A 14,261-nucleotide genomic window follows, 5' to 3' on the forward strand; every position below is an offset into this window, starting at 1 on the left:
AACATGTTCGTGCACGGATAAAAACACATAGAACTAATACGATACAAAAAGTGGAAAAATAATGAATCAAACACTGCGATGGGCCTGACAAATCAACACCCAGTCAATGATAAGAACATCTTCAGTACCTGCTACATCAGCGACCAATCATGCCGACTCTGATGATCAGTGGGTCATGAGGAAAACTTAAGACGTCAGGTATGGCTTATTTTTATACTTTACAGGCCATGCGGTATACTTTCATCGATCTCTCTGCATGTCTTCATGATTTTCGAATCCGTTTGTAAGTTTTCCAGATTTCGTTGATCAATTTCAGTGATCGGGTCTCGATAAGGTAAAGGTCTCTAACGTGTATAATGAGGGAAGAGTGTCAGCCGTTCCTGATCAAATGCAAAACAAAATATTCTTAGCCAGTGGTTTTGATAAAAGAATGCCTTCAAAAAGCTGACTTGCCCGAACGAAACAAAATAATGCAAACTGGATAATTAATATTGATCAATCTGATATCATCTCTTGCAGTGTTATTGAGCATGCCAGGCACTTGAAACAAGAGTCAACCGCCTTTGTATCAATGCTCAATTTCTCCTCTCTTTTCTTTCTATTCCCTTCTCTTATAATAGTCCGCTCTTCAAGCAGAGAAAGAAAAGCTTCTTGCTGGAGTTTTGGAAGATTCCTGCGAGGAATTGAAGGACAAGTTCACCTTCATAAACATAAGGATTGAGAGAGTGTAGCAATATTAGTAGAACACATCATTGAAAGTTTGAGGAAAATCAGACAATCCGTTCAAAAGTTAAGAATTTTTGAAGTTTTTTTTTGCAGTACCCGCTGGATGAGAAGACTACTGCAATGTATGAATAACTTAGATGTCACATGCGTACAACAATATAAGGAAAATATAAAGAGAATTTCACAAAATTCCATCTTTTGAAAAAAATACACATTCCCCTGACTCGTTACCGATAAATGTTATGGGTAATATTATTCCCCCTGCCTTTAGAAAGAGGCAAGTCAATTGCTCTTTTATTATGCGAAAAAAGTGAAAATATGTTGAATTTTCTTTTATATTTTCTTTATACTGTTGTACGCGTATGACTCACAAGCTGTAGTAGTCTCCTCATCCAGCGGTTCCAACACAAAAATTTAAAAAATTCATAACTTTTGCATCGATTGTCCAATTTTCCTCAAACTTTCACTGATGTGTTTTACTAATATTGTTGCATTTTCTCAATCCTTATGTTTATGAAGGTGAACTTGTCCTTTAAAGTCAGAAATATGGGGGGGGGGCAAACACATCTCACTGTGGAGTCGTCTTTTCAGCAGTCTGCACAGATAAAAGACACTAGATTTGCAAGACATTCAAGCCATTGCCTTCTGGTAAAGCCAAGACCTAGGAAAATATAAAGTCCACTTGGACTGACACAACGCACAACACATAAATCTTGAACTCGAGATCCCGATACTCAACCTCCAGACCGTATGTCACTGATATAGGAACATTGTGATTTGAAATAAATTCGTTCTACAATAGAAGTGAATGAATTCTGTTTTATGTTTGAATTTGGCGTGATTTTACAATTAGGGATACTCTGCTCGAAATATTAAAAAAATGCAGTGCGATAGATAACATAGGCAAGTATGGCGGCTTGACTGACAAAGAGAGAGAGAGGAAATATTACAATGTAGCTGAGAGATTGAAATGGAGAAGCAAATCATTTAATATCAGAATAGATCTGAGAAAAAGGCGTTTATCATTTTGAATCATTGTGAAATTACTAACCATCTTCCAAAGGATTATAAACAGTCAAACATATCATGAAAAAATGGCGCTGGTGACTTTCACAATAATTGCGTTTTGTTTTTTTCTCCCACATTTTGCAAATTATAGAATTAAAAGCTTGTAATCTCTTGGAATCGAGCGTTAAGTATTAAAAACAGAAAAAAAAATAAAGGAGGAGTCTTTCAAGGAGAAAAGTATATAAAAAACCAACGCACAAGGATTTCTAAAAGATATCGAAGGCACTGGTGGAATAAGTAGATGTAGATTGTTTAAAACATTGCAAAAGAATAAATGGAGCCTTAATAGCTGCGTTCACATAGAAGCATAGGCCTACTATTCGGGTACTAGTATTCGGGGCTCGTTTTCGAGGGCGCGCGAATAGCTTGAATCGAACGATATAGGATTTACTAACACCGGTTCACTATAAATATCTGATATCATCTCTTGCTGCTATTGAGCATGCCAGACACTTGAAACAAAAGTCAACCGCCTCTGTATCAATGCTCAATTTCCCCTCTCTTTTCTTTCTATTCCCTTCTCTTATAATAGCCCGCTCTTCAAGCAGAGAAAGAAAAGCTTCTTGCTGGAGTTTTGGAAGATTCCTGCGAGGAATTAAAGTCAGAAATATGGGGGGCAAACACATCTCACTGTGGAGTCGTCTTTTCAGCAGTCTGCACAGATAAAAGACACTAGATTTGCAAGACATTCAAGCCAGTGCTTTCTGGCAAACCCAAGACAGAGGAAAATAAAGCCCACTTGGACTGACACAACGCACAACACATAAATCTTGAACTCGAGATCTCGATACTCAACCTCCAGATGTCACTGATATGGGAACATTATGATTTGAAATAAATTCGTGCTACAATAGAAGTGAATGAATTCTGTGCTGTGTTTGATCTTGGCGTGATTTACAATTAAGGATTCTCTGCTTGAAATAGAGAAAAAAAATTGCAGAGCGACAGATAACTACAGGCAGGTATGGTGGCTTGACTGACAAAGAGAGGGGGGAAATATTACAGTGCAGCTGAGAGATTTCAGTAGATAAGCAAATCATTTAATATCAGAATAGAGCGAAGAGAAAGCCGGCGCTTATCATTTTTTTATGCATTGTAAAACTTACTAACAATCTTCCAAAGGAATATAAACAGCCACACATGTCATTAAAAAAAAAAACCAGCGCTGGTGACTTTCACAATAATTGCACTTTGTTTTTACTCCCATATTTTAGAAATCATAGAAAAGCTTGTGATCTAGTCGTTGGAATCGAGCGTAGAACAGAAAAAAATAAATGAAGGACGGAGTCTTTCACGGAGAAAAAGTATATAAAAAACCAACACACAAGGAATTCAAAAAAAATATAATCGAAGGCATTGGTGGAAGAAGTAGATGACAGTGTTCCCAGATTGTTTAAAACATTACAAAAGAATAAATGGAGCTATTATCCATTCGGGGAAAAATCATTTATCACATGGTTTTTTCTAATCTATAAACCGTCTCGCTGGATAAGCACTCACAATATTGCATGTACATTTGATGTATAGAAAAAGTGATGGCTGTTTTCTAAAGTTCATCGCAATAGATGCAGCCTATATGCATGATCGAAAGAATATGAAAAACAAATATTAAAAGTGTTTTCAAAAGTAAGGTATGAATCTTAGGGAGGAGGCAAAAATTGAAAACTTTGATGTGACTGTAAAGAATATCAAAACAAACGCTTATTGGAGATCTTAACAAGAGCAATATTATTTGGTATCAGAACATTGCTATATCATAATCAGTACTGAGAGTAAATGATAGGCAAGATCAAAAAGAAGCCATGCAGACAATGTACATTTTAGGCAAAATGGCATTTGAAAGGTATTGCAAATTGCAAATTCAAGTGTAAACGTGATTATTATACAGTAAAAAAAAAATAAACAAACATACAAAGACAAAGACACACAGACATTTGACGGGTGCATGAAACATGAATTTACAGGCGAAGTGTAGTGGCTAACACAGTAGTGGGCCTTCTTTACAGACAAGAATCCAGCGCGCATGTAACTTGGCACTTGGTGCGCGCACCTACAAATAGCGCTGATGACGAAATAATGCTTTGCGCCTGCGCATGTGACCCAGCAAGCAGGTGCGCATGAATGTGCTGTTTTGATTGGCTGGCGCGTTGTCTGGATACCATCTCCCTGGCACACAGTGCACAACAAACATCATTCACTGATGATCTAGCGTGCTTGAAAGTACACACTTTGGGTACTCTCCTGCTCCTCTTGGTTCTTTCATAGTGCAGATTATCTTGAAACCTTGCAATTTGTGCTTCCATCGAGTGATTCTGAACTGTATAGTCAGATAACACTTGCATGATGTCAGCCCAAAGAGATCGCCGAGCTAAAAGGATGGCATTACGACACGAACGGCTTGCCCTCGGGCCGGTCTCCGACCACCAAGCCGAAATCGCCCAAGCCATTCAGGCCTTCACCGCAATGGGTGACAAAGTAACTGTTCCTCAATATGACGAGGAGGATCAGGCCGACTTGTCGACTCAGAGACTGCGGCGTCTTCGTTGGATGGAAAGAAGAGGTCAGAGATTGCACCTCAAGCCAAAATCGCCGGACGGCGATGCAATAAGGCAGGCCATCCAGCTCCACCTCGCCCAAATTTCAGAGTCACAATGTCATAAATCCCTGACAAATCAACACCCAGTCAATGATAAGAATATACCTACTACATCAGCGAGCAATCATGCCGACTCTGATGATCAGTGGGTCATGAGGAAAGCTTCTAAGACTTCAGGTATAGCTTATTTTACCTTGATGGCAGGCCAGGGGGGTACTTTCATCTCTCTGCATGTCTTAATGATTTTGCAATCCGTTCTTAAGTTTTCCAGGTTCTTGTTGATCAATTTCATTGATCGGGTATCCATAAGATAAAGGTCTCTAACGTGTATGATGAGGAAAGAAGTGTCAGCTGTTCCTGATGAAATGCAAAACAAAATATTCGTTTCCATCTCCTCTTATAGACAGTTGTTTTGATAAAAGATTGCCCTCAAAGCTGACTTGCCCGAACGAAACAAAATAATATCAACTGGATGTGATCTATCTGATATCATCTCTTGCTGTTATTGAGCATGCCAGGCACTTGAAACAAAAGTCAACCGCCTCTGTATCAATGCTCAATTTCCCCTCTCTTTTCTTTCTATTCCCTTCTCTTATAATAGCCCGCTCTTCAAGCAGAGAAAGAAAAGCTTCTTGCTGGAGTTTTGGAAGGTTCCTGCGAGGAATTAAAGTCAGAAATATGGGGGGCAAACACATCTCACTGTGGAGTCGTCTTTTCAGCAGTCTGCACAGATAAAAGACACTAGATTTGCAAGACATTCAAGCCAGTGCTTTCTGGCAAACCCAAGACAGAGGAAAATAAAGCCCACTTGGACTGACACAACGCACAACACATAAATCTTGAACTCGAGATCTCGATACTCAACCTCCAGATGTCACTGATATGGGAACATTATGATTTGAAATAAATTCGCAATAGAAGTGAATGAATTCTGAGCTGTGTTTGATCTTGGCCTGATTTACAATTAAGGATTCTCTGCTTGCAATAGAGAAAAAAATTGCAGAGCGACAGATAACTACAGGCAGGTATGGTGGCTTGACTGACAAAGAGAGAGAGAGGGGGGGGGGATATTACCGTGCAGATGAGAGATTTCAGTAGACAAGCAAATCATTTAATATCAGAATAGAGCTAAGAGAAAGCCGGCGCTTATCATTTTTTGAAGCATTGTAAAACTTACTAACAATCTTCCAAAGGAATACAAACAGCCACACATGTCATAAAAAAACAGCGTTGGTGACTTTCACAATAATTGCACTTTGTTTTTACTCCCACATTTTAGAAATCATAGAAAAGCTTGTAATCTAGCCGTTGGAATCGAGCGTAGAACAGAAAAAAATAAATGAAGGACGGAGTCTTTCATGGAGAAAAAGTATATAAAAAACCAACACACAAGGAATTCAAAAAGATATAATCGAAGGCATTGGTGGAAGAAGTAGATGACAGTGTTGCGACACGGATTGTCGCCCCTACACGGATTGTCGCCTCCTGCTCGGGGCGACAATCCGTGACGGGCGCTGGCGGCACGGATTGTCGCCCCCGTCACGGATTGTCGCCTGGCGACAATCCGTGACGCTTGTGCAGTTCCCACTTTTTGACCTCGAAGGCGACAATCCGTGTTGGCAAAAAATTTGTTGCGACACGGATTGTCGCCCCGTCACGGATTGTCGCCCGGGCTCGGGGTGGTTCCTCCGGTGTTAAGCTTTGGTGGGATGGGTATGACTGGTAAGTTATGCGTATGATGTGTGTGTGTGTGTGTGTGTGTGTGTGTGTGTGTGTATTGTGAGCTGCATGATATGTGATGTGTATGATTTGTTGTGTGTGTGTTTGGAGTATAATAATACAATATGTAGAAAATGTGCATGTGTGGTGGTTGTATAGTGGTAGTGGTTTGTTTAAGTTTGTCTGCGTGTATACGTGTGCCTGTATGCTTACGTGTGTATGTGGAATAAGTGGCGCTACTATGGCAATACAAACGCCTTCAGAGTGTATGAGCACGTGTTTGAAAAATTCACACCAGCGTTGATCTAAAAATAGTATGGGTGTGTCAACCAATATCAGCGGTGAGGCGGGCTAGGCGAGAGAGAGACCGAGAGAAAATACATACGAGGGAGGTACCCTCCCCAAATGTTATTTGTCTTTGTTCATTTTTCACTGCAGTCATTTTCTTCCATCAGTCTTATAAACAAGAACGTCCATACCACTATTCTTTGTCCCAGAATAGGTTTGGCATGCTTTATGCAGGAGCGAATAATTTCCACACGCCGTAAAATATTTGTCAATCGTTGGTTGATTTTAGCACAAACGAACTGCCATTGCACACCGCTAATACATACGTAATACAAACAAACACCAACAAACACTCAAACAAATCCTCATAATGCAAATAAACCAACTCAACAATTTTTTTCCTTGATATTTATTGATTTCATTCAAATCATTCATAAATCGACCCATTCTGGGTGTAACATGAAAAAAAAGTTACAAATGGCAATTCGAAACACAAACAAATCCATTTGTCAATTTATACCACAAAATCTCACTTCAACATAGATACCACATATAGACCAACCCTACTAACAATTTCTTCACGAGAAAATTTTGACATGTAGGGCCCTACCAAACCTATTCCTTGAATACATTGGTTTGGATCATGTAACACCTTCTTACTTACAAGGGCATATACATAAAAAAACACAAATACATTACACAAATCTAGAATGAAATCAGTCATAAAAAAACCCGACCACCCCCTCCCCTCCCCAACCGAAACAAATCTAGGGCCTACATCTATCCTAAATATTAAATCCTACCAACATCTGTTATACCATTTATAACTATCCTTCTTCAAATCCAATCCCCAACCCACCAACCCCTGATTAAACAAAACCTAAATCATCCCACACCCACATTCACCAACCCAAATACATACACACACACACACACACACACACACACACACACACACACACACGAAGGTTCGTTATTCCGAAGTTTTGTTTTTTTCCGAGGCTTCATTTATCCGAAACACACAATACCCTATACCTAGAGGTTCGTTGATCCAAAAATGAAATTCTGATTGGAATAACGAACCTTCGGAATAATGAGCCTTCGGACGAATGAGCCTTCGGACGAATGAGCCTTCAGAATAACAAACTTTTGCAATAACGAAATGTAACCCCCTTCCCACATACCGACGCACACCCGAACCGATACCACATTCCTTCCTGATGAAACGATTTCCCAATGTTGATAAATAAGACATAATGGACCGTATGCAGAAAAGCAGCTTCCGCCCGCACGCAAGCTCCACTCCGAATTCATATACAAATCTGCCAAACAAACTCATCAAATTCAAAGCTGCTGATAAAATCAATATCAACGTTTATGCCAGCAACAGCTTACTAGGTATCCTTCCCCACGCGCAGCTAATAAACACATACGCAAAAAACTGACATAACAAACACATTCTTCCATCACACACACACACACACACACACACACAAGCGGACACTAAATTATCATGTGCACGCGCACATACACACTTCCTTGTAACCTCACCATGACTTTTTACATGGCATGTTTGCATGGATGTAGCCATGACGTGTTAGTATTTCAATGATTATGTCCAGGACGATATTGCCCAGCAAAATGTGCTTCGAGGGCGGGCGACAATCCGTGCCGCCAGCCCTCGTCACGGATTGTCGCCAGGCGACAATCCGTGACGGGGGCGATAATCCGTGCCGCCAACGCCCGTCACGGATTGTCGCCCCGAGCAGGAGGCGACAATCCGTGTAGGGGCGACAATCCGTGTCGCAACATGACAGTGTTCCCAGATTGTTTAAAACATTACAAAAGAATAAATGGAGCTATTATGCATTCGGGGAAAAATCATTTATCACATGGTTCTTTCTAATCTATAAACCGTCTCGCTTGATAAGCACGTTCTTAATATTGCATGTACATTTTGATGTATAGAAAAAATGATGGCTGTTTTCCAAAGTTCATCGCAATAGATGCAGCCTATGCATGATCGAAAGAATATGAAAAACAAATATTAAAAGTGTTTTCAAAAGTAAGGTATGAATCTTAGGGAGGAGGCAAAAATTGAAAACATTGATGTGACTGTAAAGAATATCAAAACAAACGCTTATTGGAGATCTTAACAAGAGCAATATTATTTGGTATCAGAACATTGCTATATCATAATCAGTACTGAGAGTAAATGATAGGCAAGATCAAAAAGAAGCCATGCAGACAATGTACATTTTAGGCAAAATGGCATTTGAAAGGTATTGCAAATTGCAAATTCACGTGTAAACGTGTTATTATACAGTAAAAAAAAATTAAACAAACATACAAAGACAAAGACACACAGACATTTTACGGGTGCATGAAACATGAATTTACAGGCGAAGTGTAGTGGCTAACACAGAGTCACAATGTCACTCAAGACAAGACAAGAATCCAGCGCGCATGTAACTTGGCACTTGGTGCGCGGAGGACGAGGAGGATCAGGCCGACTTGTCGACTCAGAGACTGCGGCGTCTTCGTTGGATGGAGAGAAGAGGTCAGAGATTGCACCTCAAGCCAAAATCGCCGGACGGCGATGCAATAAGGCAGGCCATCCAGCTCCACCTCGCCCAAATTTCAGAGTCACAATGTCATAAATCCCTGACAAATCAACACCCAGTCAATGATAAGAATATACCTACTACATCAGCGAGCAATCATGCCGACTCTGATGATCAGTGGGTCATGAGGAAAGCTTCTAAGACTTCAGGTATAGCTTATTTTACCTTGATGGCAGGCCAGGGGGTACTTTCATCTCTCTGCATGTCTTAATGATTTTGCAATCCGTTCTTAAGTTTTCCAGGTTCTTGTTGATCAATTTCATTGATCGGGTATCCATAAGATAAAGGTCTCTAACGTGTATGATGAGGAATGAAGTGTCAGCTGTTCCTGATGAAATGCAAAACAAAATATTCGTTTCCATCTCCTCTTATAGACAGTTGTTTTGATAAAAGATTGCCTTCAAAGCTGACTTGCCCGAACGAAACAAAATAATATCAACTGGATGTAATCTATCTGATATCATCTCGTGCTGTTATTGAGCATGCCAGGCACTTGAAACAAAGTCAACCGCCTCTGTATCAATGCTCAATTTCCCCTCTCTTTTCTTTCAATTCCCTTCTCTTATAATAGCCCGCTCTTCAAGCAGAGAAAGAAAAGCTTCTTGCTGGAGTTTTGGAAGATTCCTGCGAGGAATTAAAGTCAGAAATATGGGGGGCAAACACATCTCACTGTGGAGTCGTCTTTTCACCAGTCTGCACAGATAAAAGACACTAGATTTGCAAGACATTCAAGCCAGTGCTTTCTGGCAAACCCAATAGTCCATGGGCCAGGGCAGATATTGGTACCATCTGAGGTGGCAAAACCTTTTTGGTGTCATTTTGTTTGTCGGGCATAGATATGCTTATCAAGCTATGATAGCATTTCCAAATGAGTAGCTTAGTCATAGTAAATGAATTTTTAACCAATTTGGTCTCGTTGTTATATCCCTATACTTCTGAATCGAAACTAACCGCCATACAAAGAAGAGCACTGTCTTCTGTATGTTCCATAGAGCTGTAAAATGCAGCTCTATGGTATGTTCACAGGTGTTCTGTTGTAAACGCGGTGCGCTTAGTCTTTATTTAAGGCAGCGAATGGAATATCCAAAGGTTATGATGTCCACAGTGCTTAGTCTTTATTCTAGACGGCGAAGGGAATATCCAAAGCGTATGATACAGTGTATATCCTTTTATCTAAAAACAACAACAACAAAAGCAATTCCTAGTGAATTTTACCGTATTTTTTTCAATCATTTATCATTTTCCGGTGAAAACGCTACGGTGAAAACGCTGATACCACGCCAATGTCGCTTTATTTCCCTCCAACAATATAAGATAATGCAAAAACAATGTACCGGTACACTACGATACATTATAATGAATGATATTGTAAATGAACAGATTGATTTTTGTTTAAAACTGATATATTTGTTGATAGGGTAGTATAAAAACAGTATAGATAATCCCTTTTATGAGGAACTTTAGATATGATAACGGTACATTGGTCTAGATAAAGAACTAAGCGCACCGCGTGACAGCAGCTGTGGACATCATAACCCTTTGGATATTCCCTTCGCTGCCTTGAATAAAGACTAAGCGCACCGCGTTTACAACAGAACACCTGTGAACATACAGAAGGCAGTGCTCTTTGTATAGCGGTTTAGTTTCGATTCAGAAGTATAAGGATATAAATACGAGACCAAATTGGTTACAAATTCATTTATTATGACTAAGCTACTCATTTGGAAATGCTATCATAGCTTGATAAGCATATCTATGCCCGACAAACAAACTGACACCAAAAAGGTTGTGCCACCTCAGATGGTACCAACAACCCATTTTTCGGGTCTTGGCCCATGGACTACAAGACAGAGGAAAATAAAGCCCACTTGGACTGACACAACGCACAACACATAAATCTTGAACTCGAGATCTCGATACTCAACCTCCAGATGTCACTGATATGGGAACATTATGATTTGAAATAAATTCGTGCTACAATAGAAGTGAATGAATTCTGTGCTGTGTTTGATCTTGGCGTGATTTACAATTAAGGATTCTCAGCTTGAAATAGAGAAAAAAAGAATTGCAGAGCGACAGATAACTACAGGCAGGTATGGTGGCTTGACTGACAAAGAGAGGGGGGAAATATTACAGTGCAGCTGAGAGATTTCAGTAGATAAGCAAATCATTTAATATCAGAATAGAGCTAAGACAAAGCCGGCGCCTATCATTTGTTGAAGCATTGTAAAACTTACTAACAATCTTCCAAAGGAATATAAACAGCCACACATGTCATTAAAAAAAAAAAAAAACAGCGCTGGTGACTTTCACAATAATTGCACTTTGTTTTTATACTCCCACATTTTAGAAATCATAGAAAAGCTTGTAATCTAAGTCGTTGGAATCGAGCGTAGAACAGAAAAAAATAAATGAAGGACGGAGTCTTTCAAGGAGAAAAAGTATATAAAAAACCAACACACAAGGAATTCAAAAAGATATAATCGAAGGCATTGGTGGAAGAAGTAGATGACAGTGTTCCCAGATTGTTTAAAACATTACAAAAGAATAAATTGAGCTATTATGCATTCGGGGAAAAATCATTTATCACATGGTTTTTTCTAATCTATAAACCGTCTCGCTGGATAAGCACGTTCACAATATTGCATGTACCTTTGATGTATAGAAAAAGTGATGGCTGTTTTCCAAAGTTCATCGCAATAGATGCAGCCTACATGCATGATCGAAAGAATATGAAAAACAAATATTAAAAGTGTTTTCAAAAGTAAGGTATGAATCTTAGGGAGGAGGCAAAAATTGAAAACATTGATGTGACTGTAAAGAATATCAAAACAAACGCTTATTGGAGATCTTAACAAGAGCAATATTATTTGGTATCAGAACATTGCTATATGAAAGGTATTGCAAATTGCAAATTCAAGTGTAAACGTGATTATTATACAGTAAAAAAAAAATAAACAAACATACAAAGACAAAGACACACAGACATTTGACGGGTGCATGAAACATGAATTTACAGGCGAAGTGTAGTGGCTAACACAGTAGTGGGCCTTCTTTACAGACAAGAATCCAGCGCGCATGTAACTTGGCACTTGGTGCGCGCACCTACAAATAGCGCTGATGACGAAATAATGCTTTGCGCCTGCGCATGTGACCCAGCAAGCAGGTGCGCATGAATGTGCTGTTTTGATTGGCTGGCGCGTTGTCTGGATACCATCTCCCTGGCACACACTGCACAACAAACATCATTCACTGATGATCTAGCGTGCTTGAAAGTACACACTTTGGGTACTCTCCTGCTCCTCTTGGTTCTTTCATAGTGCAGATTATCTTGAAACTTTGCGATTTGTGCTTCCATCGAGTGATTCTGAACTGTATAGTCAGATAACACTTGCATGATGTCAGCTCAAAGAGATCGCCGAGCTAAAAGGATGGCATTACGACACGAACGGCTTGCCCTCGGGCCGGTCTCCGACCACCAAGCCGAAATCGCCCAAGCCATTCAGGCCTTCACCGCAATGGGTGACAAAGTAACTGTTCCTCAATATGACGAGGAGGATCAGGCCGACTTGTCGACTCAGAGACTGCGGCGTCTTCGTTGGATGGAGAGAAGAGGTCAGAGATTGCACCTCAAGCCAAAATCGCCGGACGGCGATGCAATAAGGCAGGCCATCCAGCTCCACCTCGCCCAAATTTCAGAGTCACAATGTCATAAATCCCTGACAAATCAACACCCAGTCAATGATAAGAATATACCTACTACATCAGCGAGCAATCATGCCGACTCTGATGATCAGTGGGTCATGAGGAAAGCTTCTAAGACTTCAGGTATAGCTTATTTTACCTTGATGGCAGGCCATGGGGGTATTTTCATCTCTCTGCATGTCTTAATGATTTTGCAATCCGTTCTTAAGTTTTCCAGGTTCTTGTTGATCAATTTCATTGATCGGGTATCCATAAGATAAAGGTCTCTAACGTGTATGATGAGGAAAGAAGTGTCAGCTGTTCCTATGAAATGCAAAACAAAATATTCGTTTCCATCTCCTCTTATAGACAGTTGTTTTGATAAAAGATTGCCCTCAAAGCTGACTTGCCCGAACGAAACAAAATAATATCAACTGGATGTCATCTATCTAATATCATCTCTTGCTGTTATTGAGCAGGCACTTGAAACAAAAGTTAACCGCCTCTGTATCAATGCTCAATTTCCCCTCTCTTTTCTTTCTATTCCCTTCTCTTATAGCCCGCTCTTCAAGCAGAGAAAGAAAAGCTTCTTGCTGGAGTTTTGGAAGATTCCTGCGAGGAATTAAAGTCAGAAATATGGGGGGCAAACACATCTCACTGTGGAGTCGTCTTTTCAGCAGTCTGCACAGATAAAAGACACTAGATTTGCAAGACATTCAAGCCAGTGCTTTCTGGCAAACCCAAGACAGAGGAAAATAAAGCCCACTTGGACTGACACAACGCACAACACATAAATCTTGAACTCGAGATTTCGATACTCAACCTCCAGATGTCACTGATATGGGAACATTATGATTTGAAATAAATTCGTGCTACAATAGAAGTGAATGAATTCTCTGCTGTGTTTGATCTTGGCGTGATTTACAATTAAGGATTCTCAGCTTGAAATAGAGAAAAAAAGAATTGCAGAGCGACAGATAACTACAGGCAGGTATGGTGGCTTGACTGACAAAGAGAGGGGGGAAATATTACAGTGCAGCTGAGAGATTTCAGTAGATAAGCAAATCATTTAATATCAGAATAGAGCTAAGACAAAGCCGGCGCCTATCATTTGTTGAAGCATTGTAAAACTTACTAACAATCTTCCAAAGGAATATAAACAGCCACACATGTCATTAAAAAAAAAAAAAAACAGCGCTGGTGACTTTCACAATAATTGCACTTTGTTTTTATACTCCCACATTTTAGAAATCATAGAAAAGCTTGTAATCTAAGTCGTTGGAATCGAGCGTAGAACAGAAAAAAATAAATGAAGGACGGAGTCTTTCAAGGAGAAAAAGTATATAAAAAACCAACACACAAGGAATTCAAAAAGATATAATCGAAGGCATTGGTGGAAGAAGTAGATGACAGTGTTCCCAGATTGTTTAAAACATTACAAAAGAATAAATTGAGCTATCATGCATTCGGGGAAAAATCATTTATCACATGGTTTTTTCTAATCTATAAACCGTCTCGCTGGATAAGCACGTTCACAATATTGCATGTACCTTTGA

Source organism: Diadema antillarum, unplaced genomic scaffold (genome assembly GCF_040938485.1).
Source record: "Diadema antillarum isolate AM-2024a unplaced genomic scaffold, OU_Dant_1.0 seq00000604_RagTag, whole genome shotgun sequence".
Lineage (NCBI taxonomy): Eukaryota > Metazoa > Echinodermata > Echinoidea > Diadematoida > Diadematidae > Diadema > Diadema antillarum.